The 20,257-nt window shown below is 42.4% G+C and overlaps 1 pseudogene; it reads left to right on the plus strand.

Annotated features, from left to right (window-relative positions):
* Positions 1-18,554: 18,554 nt before the first annotated feature.
* On the plus strand, positions 18,555-18,796 carry LOC149244033 (mitochondrial import inner membrane translocase subunit TIM10 pseudogene; annotated as a pseudogene).
* The last annotated feature ends 1,461 nt before the right edge of the window (positions 18,797-20,257 follow it).

Here is a 20,257-nt window from a genome sequence, read left to right on the forward strand (position 1 = left end):
AACTAGACTAGAGAGGACACATTATTCAAAGAAAAAAAGTGCTAAAGCAATTTGGGACCAAATATCTCTACTTAGATGAGATCATTATCAAATACCATAAAAAGTAATTTTAGGAAAAAGAGCAATGCAAGTTTCCAAGATAAATGAAAATTAAGAAATATTTTAATAGAGACTAGCCTAGAAGAGAAACCATGTACACACCAATGCATTAGACACTTTGGTATTGAGTAAAAATAATAAAAACTAAATAATTCAAGAAGTTGAAATGATCTTGTAACTCCTCCTTGAATAGTAGTTAATTCCCACCATTATTCCACAATAATACTAAATTAATCTTCCAAATGTACTACGTGGGGAGTTTTCTTTGTGAGATGATGTATATATTAGAACTTTCATGCTTTTATTTTTTTTGTTAAGCTTGGCAGGTCCATTCCATTTTCTATTATATAATAAACAAGTTTACACCACACAGATTAACCAGGTGGCCTCAACTTGCCCCGAGGGGAAACCAAGTCTGTTGGCCACCGGTCAATGTTATAACCCATCCAAAAACAGAATTGTTTTAGTCTTTCTAGCCAAGCTAGATATGTCTCTATCTCATGTCCAGACACTACATAACTGTAAAAACTAACATTTGCAACATAAAAATTAAAAGCTAACTGCATCAACCAAAATTATGCATGGGAGGAGTCTAGTCCTTCTGTTCCTCTGAGGCAGATGCGACAGGAGTAGGATCTTCAACAGTAGCCCCTGGCACACCATACAGCTCTAGAATGCAATGTGTCAGGCCCCCAAGCTGGCGGTAGTCTTACAACCGCTCTTAGTGAGGTGTGGCACCACCGAACACTTTCTTTTCACCAATACTTATGTTCATGGACTACGCCTAACCTCTTACTCCTACTTAGTTTGTGTTTCGTAACCAAGTATTGTTATGTTATCCTTTATACCAATGAACACCCATACACATTCATTATCAAGAGCAATTATAAATGATGAACACAATTGCACAGTATAAAGGGAGGGGCAACTCCCTGAACAATGAGTCTGCCCGAATCAATATATTATACAACAGTTTACAAGTTACAAGCTTTACAAGTATATTTTGAAACCCCAAGTTTTATACTTAGCCAAATTTACAATCCAAGGCAAAACTCGGTTGCCTAGCTCGTCGGCACCTCCGCACGGTCACCGCACGACTCACCAACGCTTCGTTCACCTTGTCGCACGATCGTGTTGTTTGCCCAACTCGGGCGCGCCTCCAAGTCGCCACACACGGGCGCCTCTACCCGAGACACACCTCCGTTCACAATCTCAACACTTCACCAAGTCACCATGCACACTTGCACGCCGGGCGGGCGCTCACCCAAGTCGCCAAGACACCCGCGCCAAGTCGTCGCACAAACCGGCGCCACACACCCGTGCATGCCTTAACCGTCCGTCGGGCGCCACACACCCGTGCACGCCCTCACCCAACCACCGGGCGCTCCTGCCCGCACCTTCACCCAATATCGAGTAACCGAGTCCTTCACCGTGCGACCAAGCCCAAGAATGGGCGCATCACTATTTCTGCGCCTCCTCCTTAGATCTGCGCACAAGACTGCGCCTTTACTCCCTTTAGTGAAGATGTATGAGCGTTGAGTTCGTTAGTGGGATGAGCTCCACGCTCATCCAATATATACACATGCGTAGGACGAAGTCTGGCTGCCCAGCCGACTTGCCCAAAGCCCCAAACGCCATTGCAAAAGCTCCAACGCATGTCGGCTTTGCCCACGTTCAAAGGTCGGCCTCCATACATGTAATCACATGCTCCACGCCATATAACCAAGCTCGCCCACCCTTCTTTCATGCGCATAATCCATCGCACCTTAAGAGAGAGCTCGCATATCGCACCGAACCGCAGTTCGTTCAGCCTACCCGCGCGCTCATTCAGCCTTCACCCGCGGGCGCGTGTCAACCGAACTGTAGGTTGTTACATCCTCCTCCACCTAAAGTCGTTTTCGTCCTCGAAAACATACCATCCTGGTAGCCATCCACCAAGATCAACATCAATGTCTGTCTCATCCTTGGTCCATGATGTCAACTCCTCCACATATTGCAAACATCCCTGCAACATATGTAGAACTCCATCCCCACCATGTGTCATCCTCATCCTGTGAACTGTCCTCCTCGTCCGCGTGATGCCAACATCTCTCCTTGTACTTCCGGACCCCATGTCTGAACTAGTTGGGTAGCTAATCCAACTGTCACGCTCAAGCCATGAGAGTGAACATCCTTATGCCTTCACCAGTCTATCTCGGATTCTACCACATCTCGGACTCACCAAGAATCTCACCACCATGTTCAGGTCCATGGAAACTCCATCCCATCTGCAACATGTCATGATGCTTGATGCCAAGCCATCCCTGCACCATCTGCCATACCTACTCAACCTGTTTTAAAGGACTCACTGCCATGAGAAGCTAACAGTGAGCCCCATCTTCTTGTCATCTAAGAAGATGTGGAGGGAGTAGAGCCTGAAGGCTCACCCTCACTAATCATCTCAATCCATCTATCAAGATTTTCTATCTCCATCCTCTGTAGATAAGTGACCCGATCCTCCTCCTGGACATTCGGCCTCACATATGCCTCATCATCATCATCATCCTCGACCACTTCTAGCCTTCTTGACAAATCCAAGATACTATCTGAAAGTGTCCTGATGACCAATGACTGCTCGGTAAGCTTTGTCTCAACCGTAGACAACCACTTACTCATGTCTTCCATCCGCTTCTCATCCTCCATTTGCATCACTGCCAACTTACAATCAGGCCTTGTCACTCCAATGGTTGGTACACCAATGGGTACATCTTCCCTTCCATCGTAAATGTACAACTTCCTCAAATGTGGAACAATCATAGCATCAAATTGTTTCATGAATTCCATTCCCAGCACAGCCTCATAGTCATCAATCTGCACTATAGTGAAGTCGACCTTCCCTATCCACTCACCAAGTGTTGTGTCCACCTTTTCAGCTATACCAAGAACATTATCAGGAGGAGAATTGATTGTCTTCATTTGTGCCTTCACTGGTACAAATTTCAGCCCAATTCTTCTCACAGTATCTTCTCCCATGAAGTTGTGAGAAGCCCCACTATCCACCATAGTGAGTATATCAGCACCTCCAACCTTCATCCGAACATACTCCAACCTGTTCCTCTCAGGATCCCTCCGAGAGACCACCTCTGTAGCAGTAACAGCACCAAGTATCTGCATCATCCCCACAGAAGCTTCTTCATTCTTCGTATTAGATTGTGCAATCGCAACCACTTTCGGTCTAGAAGGACAATTCTTCACCGTATGTGGTCCAGCACATATCCAACACTTCAAGGCTTTCTTCGTCTTCGAATTATCATCCGATTTCGAAGCATCATCCTTCTTCTTATCTTTCGGCTTATCGGACTTCTTCTTCCTATCATCAGAAGTCTCATCATAATGCTCCACCAACCTGTCAACAGCAGCAAAAGCTTCCTCAAGTGTTCTAATCCTCTGCCTCTTCACTTCATTACGTGCCCAAGGCTTCAACCCAATAATGAAATTGAACACCTTGTCCCTCTCCGCCATGTCAGGAAGTTCTAGAACCGCACTTGAAAACTCCCACTGATATGTCTGAAGGTTCCCGGTCTGCTTTATGAACTTAATTTTCATCCTTGCTTCCCATGTTTCATCCTAAGGACTGAAATGGGTCTGCAAAGCTTTCTTCATCTCGTCCCACGAAGTAATGTCACCAGCATTGCCATTGGCAATTTGATCCATTCGTCTTCGCCACCATATCTTAGCATCCTTTGTCAAGAACTAAGCAGCTACCTTGACCTTCGTCTCATCATCAGATAGACCCAATCGTTCCAAGTACTGCTCCATGTCCCATAGAAAGTTGCCAAGAGTCTTTGCACTCCTTGTACCACCATAAGATTCCGGTTCCTTGACTTTCACATGAGGCACTCCTCCACCTGAGTTATACCTCACGGCCTTCTTCAACACCGCGATCTCATCTTTGGCTTCGTCAAGAGATTTTCGCAAGCCCGCGATCTCTGCTAGACCTTGGTCTCTTGCCTCTTCAACCTCCTTGACTCTTACTTCAAGTTGTGTACACATAAGATCAGTGTACTCATGTTGAGTCCGGAGTTCATCGAGCTCTTCCTTCATCTTCGAATTGGCCTCTTGCTCCTTATCGAACAAGTCCATCTTCTTATTCCAGAAAGTCTCTAAGTCCTCCATCCTTTCCAACAATTTTTCCATAAGTGCTATAGTAGCATCCTGCACACCGTGACTAAACCCAGCCTGAGATTCAGCTGCCATTGCTAACAACTTCCTTGTTCTTTGCAATCTAGTTTCGACCATCCAACAACTTCACCAAGATGCCTGCAACCTGAACCAGCGCTTGTTCCACTTGTATGTGAAACAGCTTCCTTCACCTGCAAGTACCTGCTTCTTAGTCACCAACTATCAAGCTTCTTCAACCCTGAATCAGCTTCAATCACCAACTCTAACTGAGCTCCGATACCACTTGTCATGCCCCCAAGCTGGCGGTAGTCTTTCAACCGCTCTTAGCGAGGTGCGGCACCACCGAACACTTTCTTTTCACCAATACTTATGTTCGTGGACTACTTACTCCTACTTAGTTTGTGTTTCGCAACCAAGTATTATTATGTTATCCTTTATACCAATGAACACCCATACACATTCATTATCAACAACAATTATAAATGATGAACACAATTGCACAGTATAAAGGGAGGGGCAACTCCCTGAACAATGAGTCTGCCCGAATCAATATATTATACAACAGTTTACAAGTTACAAGCTTTACAAGTTTATTTGGAAACCCCAAGTTTTATAATTAGCAAAATTTACAATCCAAGGCAAAACTCGGTTGCCTAGCTCATCAGCACCTCCGCACGGTCACCGCACGACTCACCAACGCTTCGTTCACCTTGTCGCATGATCGTGTTGTTTGCCCAACTCGGGCACGCCTCCAAGTCGCCACACACAGGCGCCTCTACCCGAGACACACCTCCATTCACAATCTCAACACTTCACCAAGTCACCGTGCACACTTGCACGCCGGGCGGGCGCTCACCCGAGTCGCCAAGACACCCGCGCCAAGTCGTCGAACAAACCGACGCCACACACCCGTGCACGCCTTAACCATTCGTCGAGCACCACACACCCATGTACGCCCTCACCCAACCACCGGGCGCTCCTGCCCGCACCTTCACCCAATATTGAGTAACCGAGTCCTTCACCGTGCGACCAAGCCCAAGAATGGGCGCATCATTATTTCTGCGCCTCCTCCTTAGATCTGTGCACAAGACTGCGCCTTTACTCCCTTTAGTGAAGATGTATGAGCATTGAGTTCGTTAGTGGAATGAGCTCCACGCTCATCCAATATATACACATGCATAGGGCGAAGTCTGGCTTCCCAACCGACTTGCCCAAAGTCCCAAATGCCATCACAAAAGCTCCAACGCATGTCGGCTTTGCCCACGTTCAAAGGTCAGCCTCCATACATGTAATCACATGCTCCACGCCATATAACCAAGCTCGCCCACCCTTCTTTCATGCGCATAATCCATCGCACCTTAAGAGAGAGCTCGCATATCGCACCGAACCGCAGTTCGTTCAGCCTACCCGCGCACTCGTTCAGCCTTCACCCACGGGCGGGTGTCAACCGAACTGCAAGTTGTTACACAATGGATGTGGTGGTCGATTCTGTCCATCCTGACATCGTGTTTTTGCAGCTCGAAGATAATTTTCTCCATGTCTTTCTTGTAATTCAGTAGTCCCTGGACTGTCACCGCCATCCCCACTAAAATTTGCTCCATCACCTTACTGAGTAGACTCTTCATTAACCAATACAGGTAAAGCATTTGGTTAAACACTATGATTCTCCCTCGAGTATTCCCTGGATATGGAACAAGAATCCTCCAATTGTCCATCTCTTCGTCAATTTCGCTTTCTTGCTTTACCTCCTCTTCCCATTCTTCCATCAACTTCTGAATGCCAGCATCCGTCCCATCACAGCATGTCGTTGTTGCTTCAACGATGAGATGCTCTACTGATTTATGACCCCTGTGAGTTTCCGACGTGCTTGGCCCCTTGTCTGTCTCAGGGGCCAGGCCTCTCCTACCGCGCCCTCATCCTCTCGTTGCTTGGGCCATGACCCATTTGGCAGAGCATTGGTGACACCCAGAGGAAGTTAGATTCAAATTTAAACTTTTCCTAACACACCACCTTGCCCAAGCATGAATTTCCTCTCCTCCATACCTCACCACGTATGTACAGGGGTGGCCCAAAGCTCGCAGATCCCAGAAGGGGGGCTCTGACTCCTACCCTGAGGCCCTCATTGTTCCCTTTCCCCTTACTATGGATTATATGTTAGTCATCCCACGCCGTCTTAAGCCGAGCCCACATCCCCTTCTTGGATCTGGTAGGATGCATGCAATGGTTCCATATTCTTGCTCCCTCAGCCCACAAAGAAATGGATTTGCCTCTTGGGTCCCTCTGGCAAGTTTTCCACATAGGGTTCTTGGCTTTGCCTTCAATGCCATATAGGTTCCAACTATCCCAGTGGTTTCTCTGAAAACTACTTCCATGGTTGCAGCCCCATCTCCCCGCCCTCAGCTTTTCCCTGCCTCTCTCTACAACCCCCATCCCCTCTTGAATTGCAATGCCTCTATCCAGTTTCCCCTTGGCCTTAATTACAAAGCACACACCCTCATAGCCCCACAGCCTGCTTTTTCCCCCCTTGCAGCCATGGTTCTGACCCATTTGGGAGAAAATATATATGCAAAACCAGGCCATGGCAAGCAATTGCCTCCCCCATTGCCACCAACAACATTCAATTCCCCATTTCTTCGGACTCTTACCCCTCCTTTCCCCCCAATAGAACCCCAACTAGAACATAGATTCAATGCTGAGGCAAGGCCAAATTACATACCCAGTTTTTGCAGGCGTTCGTCCACAACCAAGGTTCCTCTCTTGCCATCGACCTTCCACTGCTCTGTATCGCCACCCTTCTCCACAGCCTTTCCCTCCTGCACTGCACGTTGAATGGCCTCACCTACTCCACCACCCTACCTTATTTCCTTCCCCACCACCTTGCCCACTTTCCCAACAGGCATTCATGCCGAAGGACACCACACCCCTGCCTTGAGCATGTGGAGGGTGGCAGTAATTAGTGCCCGGGTACTACGCATGTCTGCACCCAACCTTGTCACGACGACCTGCATCCCGATCAGGGGAACTTTCATGCTTTTATTATTAACCCATAAGATGTTAAAAAAAATAGAATTAAAATATTAAAACAATAAATTAATTTTTTTATAATGTTAATTTTATAAATGCACATTCAATTTTTAGTCAAGAAGAAGGTTAATTGATGGTTACCGTTCCATCGCACTGGTAAGATAATAAAGGTGAGTAATATGAAAGTAGATGCAATGAACCTTTATATTTGATACTGTGGACTATAAACCGGTTAGTCTAAATAGTATGATTTTTTCTTGAATAATGAAAATAAGTCAATTTTCATTTACAAGGAACAGTCCTCATGAATAAAATAAGAATTTAATTATGATAATTTTTTCCATATATATATATATATATATATTAATGAGATGAAAATATATCTTATTATTTATTTTTTTCCGTTATTAATTTTAGTTAAAATATCATTAACTTTCATTTTTTTTTTAAACATAATGCCATTTGAGCTACAGTCTATTCAAAATTATAATTCATATAAATTTAAAAAATTAATACAATTTAAAACAACATCATATTCAAAAATATTGAAATTTATAAAATTTGTTTTAAATTTTGAATATAAATTTACTTTTCAATAAAAAACAGCAGGAAGGTACTAGAACTATCCAGCCTTGAGCGTTCACTACCTTGCCACGTTCTTACCAAGTCGAACCCTAAGCATAGTGGTTCCCTCTACCACCGTACCTATTTCCACTTCTAGTTGTGCACCATACCTATTTCCACATCGATTTGTGTACTTGTGGTTTGGCATGTATGTAAATAGGAGTAGTCAGCATGCACAAAATTCTACGACATGATTGATTGATTGCTTGCTTTGGAGACATATGTTAATTGCTAAGAATATTCACTGTTGTGGGTACTGGTAAAACCGTCATTAAAATTATTGCTAGGAATATTCACAGTTGTGACTCGTGAGTATTGGTAAAACCATCATTAAAATTATTGTTAAGAGTATTTACTGTTGTGAGTACTGGTAAAACCGTGATTAAAATTATTGTGAAGAGTATTCACTATTGTGGGTACTGGTAAAAACGTCATTAGAATTGAGAAGGGATGCTTCATGGTAGAGGGGGAGCTCTGGCACTAGGGTTCTGGTAAACCCTACGATGGCGCAGTCTACGCGACCTGCACACTCTCTGCCCCCTTCAGATCAATTGCCTGCCAGAACGATACAACCCTCCCTTGGCTCACCAGCACGGTAATGGAGTTCCCCCAAGGGGGGCATCAAAGCCCTCCCCTTCATCCACTCGCAAGCCACCAGCGCAACCAAGCACTCAGCCCTCTGAACCAGCACAAGAGAATGAGGGCAACAAGGATTCTCCACTGCAAAACAAGACAAATGCAACCGCGCTCCAAACAGAAGAAAGCAAAGAGATACCAGATGGGAAACCAGAGTCAGAGGAACGGCCTAGGGTCACATCGAAGACATGCAAACCAATGGCTGCTGAAAGGCCCAAGATAGAACTTCCAAGCCACAGGATCAATGGGCAAATCCAGTTTATGAAGGACCACGCGCTTATTGGAAAATTTGTCGGCTTCTGGCCAACGGAAAGGGCACTGCAAGGTTGGATCTCTGCCAAATGGAAGCCTAAAGGCCATGTTACCCTGCAGCTAGGACCGAAGGGGTTCTTTACTGCGATCTTTATTTGCATAGAAGATAGGAATCGAATCATGGATGAAGGACCTTACTTCTTCAACTCAGCGGGCCTGTACTTACGAGAGTGGGTGGAAAGATTTAACCCAGACAAGGAGGACCTCAGCTGGGCTCCAGTCTGGATCAGGATGTACTCGCTTCCAGCGGAATACTGGGATGAAGATTCGCTCAAAGACATAGGAAATGGGTTGGGGGAGTTCATAAAATCGGCGGAAGAGACGAAGTTGCGCAGATACACCTCCTATGCCCGTATCTGCATCTTCATGCGGCTGGACAGACCCCTCTCGGACTCGGTAAGTCTTTTCCATGATGACTATGAATGGGTTCAACCTTTGGATTATGAACATGTTCCCTTTCGCTGTCGAAGGTGTCATGCTCTGGGGCACCTCTTTAGAGACTGTCCTCTAAATGCCAAAGCCCAAAATTCTGCTCCCTCAGACAAGCCAGATCAAGACGGCTTCATTAAAGTAGCCAATTGTAAAAGAACGCACAAGAAAACCTCCACAGGGAAGAAACCCCAGCAGGGCGCTGCCTCCTTTCCCTCAACAAGCAATAGTTTTGAAGTCCTTGCTAAAACCTCAGATGACCATACTCTGCATTCGACGCCCAGCCCTAAGCCATCCTCCTCCTCTGCCATCCCTCATCTCGCTAGATCCCCTTCCATAACCCGACCCCCTATCACTGTTACTTACACCCCAAAGGAGGCCAACAAGATCTCGGATGGAAAAGCAAAAGAAATGGATGTTGACGGTGATCCCAGTCAGTCCTTAAGCTTAGCAATCATTGCAGATGAAGAAAACCAGGTACAACAAATGGACGAAGAACCTGAGAGCATTGACCTAAATGGTCTTGACATTCTGGAGCTCGAGCAGGTCTGCAAAAAAAAGGACTATGATAAGATACCAGAGCACCAGATCAGCAAATTGGAAGTCATCTTATCTAGGGCCTACCAGCAACAACAACTTGGCATCCAACCGGGCAGTCATTGGGATGGCGGCTTTCCCCCTAAGGACTCCAAAAAGCGAGGGAGAAGAACAGATCTCCAGCGAACTATTGCTTTAGGGAAAATCCTGGTGGATTCAGGCAGGTATGCTAAGTTAACTAAGTACTACAAGCCCTCCCCCAGTAGTGAATCATGAAACTTATTTCATGGAATATAAGAGGGCTCAATAGCTCGGGGAAACTCAGATTAATAAAAAACATGATAACGCAGGAGCAGCCGCAGATTTTCTTTCTCCAACAAACGAAGTGTAATAGTACCACTCTTGGGAACATTCTTTCCAAGGCATGGCCAGATTGTCACTCGCTTGCAGTGGATGCCTCAGGGGCCTCGGGCGAACTAGCTATCACATGGAACACTCAAGCGATAGGACTGACAGACGTCCATGCTTCTCATCACATTATTCAAGCCACCTTTCACATTATAGGCACCAACATTCATGGTCATCTAACCAATGTTTATTTCCCACATGAAGCTAACAACAAAATAGTAGTTCTAAACACAATAGAAGTGCTCAATCTCAATAGAGTACACCCTCTTTGGATCATGGGAGGCAATTATAATATGATTACCAGGATAGAAGAAAAGAAAGGAGGGTGAGCTAGGCTGGAGCTGGAAGATGCCCACTTCAAAGAATTCATCCAAAATAATTCTCTAATTGACATGTAATTCTGCAACGGCATGCATACATGGAGTAATCAAAGAACAGGGAGGCAACAAATTGCTTCCAAACTTGATAGATTCCTCATTTCGGAAAATGCAGTGCACCTTGGAGGAGACCTCTCTGCATCAATTCTCCCTTACTCAGGCTCGGATCATTGGCCTATCTCCCTCCAGTGGAAAAGACCGGGCAATGTCACTAAGCGACCATTTCACTTCGAAGCATTTTGGCTCTCCCACCCCGCTTTCAAAGACTTCATCAGATCTACTTGGACCTCCTTCCCTCAGCCAGATGGTACAAAAATGTTTCAATTTTAGCAAAAGCTCAAATTCCTCAAAGCCCAAATCAAGTGTTGGAACAAAGAGACATTCGGCAACATCTTTCAAGCGTAGCAGGATTTAAACAAGGAAATGAAAGAGCTCCAGCAACAAACTATAATAGAGGGACACAATGAAAAGACCCTTGCTCAAGAACAACGCATTCAAAATCAATTGGAGGAGAGAGGGAAGCAGGAGGAAATACTGTGGAAGCAAAAGTCCTGGATTAGATGGCTGAAAGAAGGCGAGAGGAATACCAAATTCTTCCATCGAACCACAATTCGGTGAAGAATGCACAATACCATTTCTTTCATTCAGAACCCGGAAGGGAAGAGAATAGAAAACCATGCAGAGATTGAGCAGGAGTTCCTAAGACACTTCCAGCAGGTCCATCAAGAGCCCCATGCGGATAGGCGGCCGGCTATAGAAAAAATCATTAAAAATGTGCCTAAAATCATTACAGCAGAGCATAACGAACTCCTTCTACGCCCAACTACGCAACAGAAGCTGGATGTAGCTATGAACCAGCTTAAGGAGGGCAAAGCCCCTGGCCCGGATGGCTTCACCACTACATTCTTCCATACTTTCTAGGAGTTGATAAAAGAAGAGGTATGGCTAGTGGTGGAGGAATGGCGCACTCTTCATTGGCTTTTGCCCTCACTCAACGCTACCTTCATTGCGCTGGTCCCTAAAGAAGAGACCACTAGAATCCCGGACAAGTTTCATCCAATTGCACTCTGTAATGTAATATACAAAGTGATATCCAAGGTCATCGCCAACAGGTTAAAGCCGCTATTTCCCATGCTCATCTCGCCGGAACAATCAAGCTATGTGGAAGGAAGACAGATTCTGGATGGCATCATCCTCACGCATGAAATCATACACTCCCTAGAGCAGTCCAAACAAGCAGGTATGATTCTCAAGCTCAATCTTTCAAAAGCTTTTGATAAGCTCAACTGGACTTATATACAAAAAATGTTAACAGCTTTTGGTTTCTTGCCTATGTGGGTGCGATGGGTTATGAACCTTATCTCTTCAACTTTTTTCTCCATCCTCATAAATGGCATCCCTTCCCGTCCTTTTAGCCCTTCTAGAGGAATCAGGCAAGGAGATCCTCTATCCCCTTTCCTTTTTGTGATAATGGTAGAAGGCCTGGGTCGCCACATCAAGCAAGCCCTCCTCTCCCAGCAACTCAAAGGTTTATCCATTCACAATTTGCCAGCTATCTCTCATCAACAATTCGTGGATGACAATATGCTCTTTGGGTACCCTTCAGTTCAGGAAGCCTCTCTTTTCAAATCCCTGCTGAATGACTTCTCTGAGGCATCAGGCACCAGTATCAATAAGGCTAAATCGCAGATCTTCTTTTTCCACACTCCCCCTGTCACCCAATTTGCCATCGCTCAAATCCTGGGCTTCTCCATAGACTCTCTTCCTTCTAAATACCTCGGAGCCCCCCTCATTGATTCGGCCCTAAAGCATGCTTCTTGGCGTATGCTCCTTGAGAAGCTTGAGTCTCGCCTAAATCTCTAGACTCATAGAACCCTGAATATTGCTAGTCGTTTGGTGCTAATCAAAGTTGTCCTTCAGGCTATGCCGCTCTACCTTTTCTCAATCTTGGCTGCGCCCAAATGGGTTATCAAAAAAATAAAGGCCCTTCAGCGCAACTTCCTTTGGGGTGCAACAGGAACTAATCGCAAATGGGCTTTGGTAAGATGGACCACAGTTTGTAAGCCTAAAGAAAAAGGGGGCATAGGTTTAAGGGACCCCAGTCACAGCAACACAATCATGTGCGCGAAAATTTGGTGGCAGTGGCTAACGGCTCCCAACAAGCCTTGGGCATCCATTTGGACTGCTAAATACGCCAACAATAGACCGCAGGAAGACCTGATCAGATACACACCCACTGCAAAAGGTTCTCTTATATGGAGCGCTGCTAAACAACATTACCTAATGATCCAGCAACACAGTTTCTGGGAAGTGAGAAACGGTCGATCAACGCGGTTCTGGATGGATGCATGGAATCAGCTACCGAAGCTCTACAACACACTTGAACAGCCTCCAAACCACTACAGGGAAGGGCAGCTACAGGAAGAGGTATGGCAGAATTGGATTCAGGAGACAGAACAGGGGTATAGACAATGGAAGCACAATAATAGAATAATTGAGAACGCAGCTCACCACACTCAGCAGCATCTGGAGAGGGCACTCCAAAATCGGAGAATCAGATACTCAGAGGACAAGGACATTCTTCGATGGGGCTACTCACCCAGGGGATCCTTTACCACAAAAGAGGCTTATAAAATCATCTGCACGGATCCGAAGCCTCTGGATCCCATCTAGAATAAAATATGGTCTTCAGGCATTTGGCCCAAAGTCTCCCTTTTCCTTTGGCTAGTCGGGCACCAGAAAATCCTCACTTGGGACAATCTCAGACGTAGGAACTTTCATGGACCCTCTATGTGCGTCAACTGCAAATCCCAAGAGGAAACTATCCAACACCTCCTTGATCCTTGCTCGCTTGCCAACCAATTGTGGGAGAAGGCTAGCTTTCGGTGTCAAAGAAAATGCAGAAAGTCGGAAGACATCCTCGACTCCTTGCGCCAGTGGCAACATAACCCTTACAAAAGTGAAATTCTCAACCATTTATGGAGAATAATTCCTGGTCTCCTCCTCTGGACTATATGGAAAGAGAGGAATAAGCGCATATTTAAGGATCAAAGCACTCCGCAGGAGATCATATGGGGCAACCTCTGCCATAACCTCAAAGAGACCTTGGCGCTTTGCAGCTGGACTCAGGACGACTTTCCCTCCACCGCAAACGAGAAGGCCATTTGGGCTAACTGGAATCTGCAACTCCCGGAGGGAACTCAAATTCAAGCCCAGTCCATGCACAACAACAATAAAAAGGACTCCTGGACTCCTCCCCCAAAGAACACAATCAAGCTCAATTTTGATGGCGCTTCTAAGGGTAATCCCGAAAATGCAGGATTTGGAGGTATTTTCAGAAACCATGAAGGCTCACCTCTCCATATTTACTTTGGGAATATAGGCTGGGATACTAACAACTCGACGGAACTGGAGGGACTCTGGAAAGGGCTTCTCATCTCCAGAGATCTCAATTTATAGCCCCTGGAAATTGAAGGCGATTCCCAAATCCTTATCAACATGGTCAAACAACTTCAAAATGGGACTCTGGCAAGGGCTTCTCATCTCCAGAGATCTCAATTTACAGCCCCTGGAAATTGAAGGCGATTCCTAAATCCTTATCAACATGGTCAAACAACTTCAAAATGGCACCCATGCGAGGAAAATAGCCAATAGCTGGAGGCTTGAGGCCAGACTGGAGGCCATAGAACAACTTCTCCATAATAATCCAGCCATTATCTTCAATCATGTCAAGAGGAATGGCAACAAGGTTGTGGATCTTCTTGCCAATTTGGGAGTGGATGCGGAGAGCACTATACTCACAGGAACTATAGACATCATTCAGAATCATGATCAAGCCCAGGAATGCACCATTTTGGTTCAAAAGGATGCAGCTACCTCGGATGCGGGTGACTGAGGCGGAAATCAATATGAAAAGACTGGGGTGGGGCGAGGCAGCTCGACACCTGCCCACCCAGTACGTCGCGTTAAATATTGGCAATCGGGTGAGCGCTTGGCATGCGCGCAAGGCAGGTTATAGCAGCTCCCCTTCAGGTGGCCCTGGCTCATTCTCCCTGTCCTCTGCAATGGCTCCTCCCCCCGCACGCTACAACCTGCAAGAGATGACGGCGATCATCAATGCAGTAGTAATGGAAGTGGCTTTTCGAGAAAGATCGAGCAAGTATAAGGCGAGGCACTGCTCTGAGTTTGCGGTGATGTCTTGCGAGTTGTCTCTTTGGGCTCATCCCCTCGCTTCGGCTCAATTAACGGCTCTCTCTGAAGTCTCTTGGCCCCAGAGGCAGCTCCTGTTGTTCCTCCCTCTCCTCTGGGGGGTCCTGGATCATAGTCTAGCGGCTTTCGTGTCTGTTTATCATCTCCGGGTCTCTGTTCTTGCCTTTGGTTTTCGCGGGTGGTCTCTGTGTAGTTTCCTCTCAGCCTATGTCCCTTCGTTCAAGCGTCTGGTCTTAGGCCTGGTCACTGTTACAGGGGGGTGGAAGATTGGTCCTAACAATTCACCGGTTGCTCATCCTCACTCTGGAATTTTTTGCCCTATGCTCAATTGGCTCCCGCTGGCGATAGGACTTCGTAGGGTCTCTCCCGGGTCTCTGTGTCTTTGTCGCTCCGCGCGCCACTGTCATTGTCTCAGGTCAATTGCTCAGCCTATCTACATCTGTTATACTGCTCCCTCAAAGATGGCTCGACTTCGTCAACGTATGGGATGCCGTAGAGGCCAACCCCGGCGTGCTCCGACAGGCTCTTCTTCGGATTCGCCTGCCCCCTCTAGTGAATTGTTCACTGGTCGTTACCTAGGCACTCGAAGCGGGAGAGGGCGGCGTTGTGCTTCCAGTCACTACCGTGGGCCTCCTTCCTCGACCGGCTCTGCAATCTTCTCCTTCAACAGTTCCCTGCATCGGCCTCGGATAACGGCTCACATAACAGTGGTTTTCTATGAGACCACTCAGATGGAGGACTCAGACTCTCATCCGGGGGGCTCTGGGGCAGTCTCTGGTCCTACTCCTTCGATTCAGCTTGGTATTGGTATGGCGCCGCAGCATGTTCAGAACGATCCGAGTTGCAGCGCTCAGGATGCGATGATGCTGCCTGTCAATCCTGGGCCCTCTGATCAGGTTGCTGCTCCAACTATGGGTGAGCCCGAATTTGGATGGTGTCGGGTTGTGGAAGAACCACAGGATGATTAGTATGCTCTTGCTGGCGACAGTTTTTTGGGTTAAGCCATGGCTATCATCGGGCAAGTTTACCATGTTAACGCTACTGTGGATTTCTTATGTTTTTTGTGTAGTTTTTGTCCACTATGAAGATCCCCTGCGTGGGTTCTGCTCTGGTTTTTCTTACCTATTTTGTCCTGGAAACTCTGCCTATCACAGCAGTGTAATGACTTCGGTCACATTGTAAATATTTTTCCTCTTTATTAATAGAATTAGTTTTACTCAAAAAAAAAAAAAAATCATTAGAATTATTACAAAATAAGACCACTCAGCGCTCATGAAGGCCTTAAAATGCACACATCATGAACATAAAATTTTTATTTTTATTTAAAAGATCGTCGACATCTTTCAGTTCACAATTTTAGCACTCTGCATAGTAAGAAGTTAGCCATCAACATTGTCGTGTACTTGGATTCATGGTTATAAAATAAGACTCACCGAATTTAAAAAAATTAAAACAAAAAATAAATAATTTTTTTTATAGAGTAAACTTTGTAAAATTTAGTTTAGTTTTTGGTCCAACAACTAATAATTGAATTTCAGAGTGTTATACCTCTTTATACCTCTGAGCGCATGATAATAAGAAATGTAATTATCATGATAATAAGAAATGTAATTATCATGATAATAAGAAATGTAATCATATTGACAGGTGTATTTATTTTGGAATAAGTTTTTATAATTATTAAAAAGATAATGAGATTTATTTTTTTTAGAATATTTATAATAGTATGTATAAATGAAAGTTTGAAATTTATCTATAATTATTTTTGGCTTCTTAATTAATTTATTAATTTAAAAAAATGTCATATTAATAAGTATCAAATTAATTTTGATTTTTGATTTTTTAATTAAATTTATTAATTAAAAAATGATGTAATATTAACAAGTATCAAATGAATTATGGTTTTTTTAGTATCTTGTATCAATAAGATAATAATATTATAAAAAAATTTACTTATAAATTAAAAATCTTCATAATTAAGAATCATGTTTTTTGTCTTAAAAACATATATATATTTAATTTATAAATTAAAAGTTTTTATCAATAAAATGTTATAATTTAATTTATTTTATGAGTTCTTTAACTTAAATAATGTGAAATGTGTATTTTGATAATTATTATTTATTATATGATTGTATGCTAAATATATGTCCATTTCCAAAAAAACTAATTGATTTTTTTTATTAATATTTAATAAATATATAAATAGTGTTCACATGGTCTTGGATAACATTATTTTAACGTCCAGTGAATTTTATTATTATTTTTTAAATTCAACTTTATTCTCTCTTAAACTTGTGTGGAAATTTAAAATCTTATAACACTATAAATTATGGATTTTTTTTTTTAATTTGTAAAATTATAAAAATTCAGGAAATTTATTTTTATAGAGAATCTAAGTACTCTTTTAATTGTTTTATTTTATGATTTTTTTCCAATTTATTTATTTTATAATAATTTAAAATATTTTTAAGTATAAATAAATTTTGAAAATTCTAAAATTAAATATAAATATAATTAAGTAAACATTTTTAAATTTAACTTATATATATTTTTAATATCCACATTAATATTTTGTTTTTTAAAGATATAGTTTTTTATTTTATTTTTAAACACTTTCATCACTACTCGTTTAATTGATATGAGTAACAAAGGGCTATTATCATCGTCTCAATAATGTTATTGAGTATCCTTCAAATAAATGACGTGAATAAAAAATTAGATGGTTTATATTTAGTTCACCGTTAATGGTTCGAAGCAGGGATGAAATTTGACGGACATTTTGTTTGTTATGGGGTATTTTGGTTGTTTTTGATGCTTTAAAATTTTTATATAATTGTTTTTCTAGACGTGATTGAAATAGTTGAAAACCTATTTTTGATCGACAATTTTTTCGAAAATGTCACTAATACTTATTTATTTTCATGAGTTTTTCTAGCTACCAGTACGTGGGCATTGGGCATCTTGGCATTTACTTGGGGTTGGCATAAATGCTTAAGTTTCTCACTGAACGAAGGACAATCAACATTGGGCATCTATAAGACGCCTTCATTGTTTACTGTTGTGATACAAGTACAACTGGTAGGTATTCCTTTGAAGGTTTAGATCAAAATTGGAAGTTCTAATTACGCCATTGTTGACCAACCCATTTCAAGCGATTGATAAACTTTCATGCAAAACACGATTGATAAACTCTAATGCAAAACATAACGTAATTGTGAGTTAATTAAAACACAATGTAAGTGTAACTTAATTAAATGCATGGTAGCGATGAGCCTAGAAAGATTGAAAAAAAAATGGAAGACATGAAAATCCATGTTAAGCTTGAAGCCAAATCACACTCCAAGAAGAATTAATTTAAATAATATAAATAGTTATATTATCGTATTTACTTTAATCCTTCCATGAGCATAGAGAGCTAATTTTAGATGCATGGTAGGGATGAGCCTAGAAAGATTGGAAAAAAATCAAAAGACATGAAAATCCATGTCAAACTTGAAACCAAATCACACTCCAAGAAAGATTAAAGTAAATAATGGAAATAATTATATTATCATTATTTACTTTAATCCTTTTGTGAGCATAGAGGGCTAATTTTCTCTCATCTCCTGGGACATCACTAAAAAGAGGCAACGTGTATGAAAACCAATGAAACCTAAGCATAACGAACTGATGTTGAAGTGCTATTGCTTTTCATTGAGGGGTAGGTTGTTTATCAATGATTCAAGATATATAAAAATGGCTACGGGCGTCAAAGCCCCTTCTGGATTTGACAAAGATAAGGTACGGTAGATCTGGAAATGGAGCACAAAGTTGAGCTTTTCAATAAGCTTACTCAGACTTGCTATGCCAAATGCATTTCAAGGAGATATAAAGAAGGTGAATTGAACATAGGAGAATGCAATTGTGTTGATCGTTGTGTTTCCAAATACTCATAGGTTACTGATATTATAGGGAAAATTCTTAGTTCAGGTAGGTGACATATATAAATTCAACTATCAGTCTATAAATTCAACTACCAGTCAAATGTCTTGGCCAATTGATAATTTAGGAGAAGGGAACGTCCAATTTTTATTACGAGAGATATTATGTGTGTAGTTTGATTCTTTCTTTATGATGTACTAATAAATCTTTGCCTTGTACTGTTTTGAACCATAATGGAATGCATATGCGTTTTTTAGTTGCTTTCTAAAAAGTTACTTGAAGTAACTTCTCCTCATTAGCATATTTTCTCTATTTTGGGACAGGAACTTGTGACACAAATAATGGAAATAATTCAATTCAAGAATGAGAAAATCCATTTGGGTGTTGGGTGGTTTTAAATTTGGGTTCCAATAGAATTGAAGGTTCACAACATATTGAAATCCATGCTTGCTGGAACTTGGATTGGAGGTTAGAGTTCACACTTTTTAACCTATTTTATTTTTACCTTTGGAAACTACTAATTAGGTTTGAAATCATACCATAAAATGATTGAGCAATTTTATAATTACCATAATTTTTTAGAGAAGTCATACAAAATAGTTGTAACCTATACTTGCAAATTCTATAATAATGAAAATAAAGTATACATGACTCTACAAGAGGTGAAAAATAATTCAAACTAGGACTTAGTAATCTATTTGTTGAGGGGAAAGAGAATTAATTTTTGCATCCTTGTACTTTTTTATAATGGAATTGATGACAATAATTGATGCCTCAAGATTCAATTAATCTTAACCATCCACAAATTTGATCTCAATTGCATATGTAGTAAAATAATAATGAATGGTTACTCTTTTCTTCCAAGAATAGAATATTTCATTATTCACTAGAATTGGAAAACAAACCTCTCCTTCTCATGACTAATAGGTCCATTCACTTTGGTTATGCCTTAATCTATCCATTCAAAAATCATAGGGCATTTTTCCAATCATAAGACATTTTCAACTTTATTATTTTTAACCATTCTATCCCCATTGTTAAAATATGTAAAAATAATAAAGTTGAAATTAAAATTGAACATTAAACATTACATTGGTAAATCATTTAAAGAAATTTTTAATAACCACTAACGTCTCTCAACCAACGAACAGAATGTCTCTCAACGAATGGTGGCATATGTAATGTCTGGCAGCACGACTCTTCCTACTATATTATATAGTGTAGGCAACAAAAGAAGTTCCCCGACCTTACCCCATAGATTGCCTTCCTTCGTGCATACTTTTAGAGGCACATATAGACATATAGAGGTACTTTTATATGTCCTTTTAGCACACGAATCTATGTGACTGCTATTTATTTGAAGGTCCCGGAGGGGCTTGCGCTTCCTAGTGCAAGGGAATAACTTGAAGAAGAAAGAAGGAGAAAGAAGTGCCTTACTGCCCACCCACTCCTTACCGCTACTTACCGCACCTAACCACACGCTTCCTTACGGCTAACCCCCCCGCTAAGCACTTCGT

The sequence above is a fragment of the Pinus tabuliformis genome, chromosome 8 (assembly GCF_031772625.1).
Source record: "Pinus tabuliformis cultivar Carrire ecotype Pingquan chromosome 8, CPIR1, whole genome shotgun sequence".
NCBI lineage: Eukaryota > Viridiplantae > Streptophyta > Pinopsida > Pinales > Pinaceae > Pinus > Pinus tabuliformis.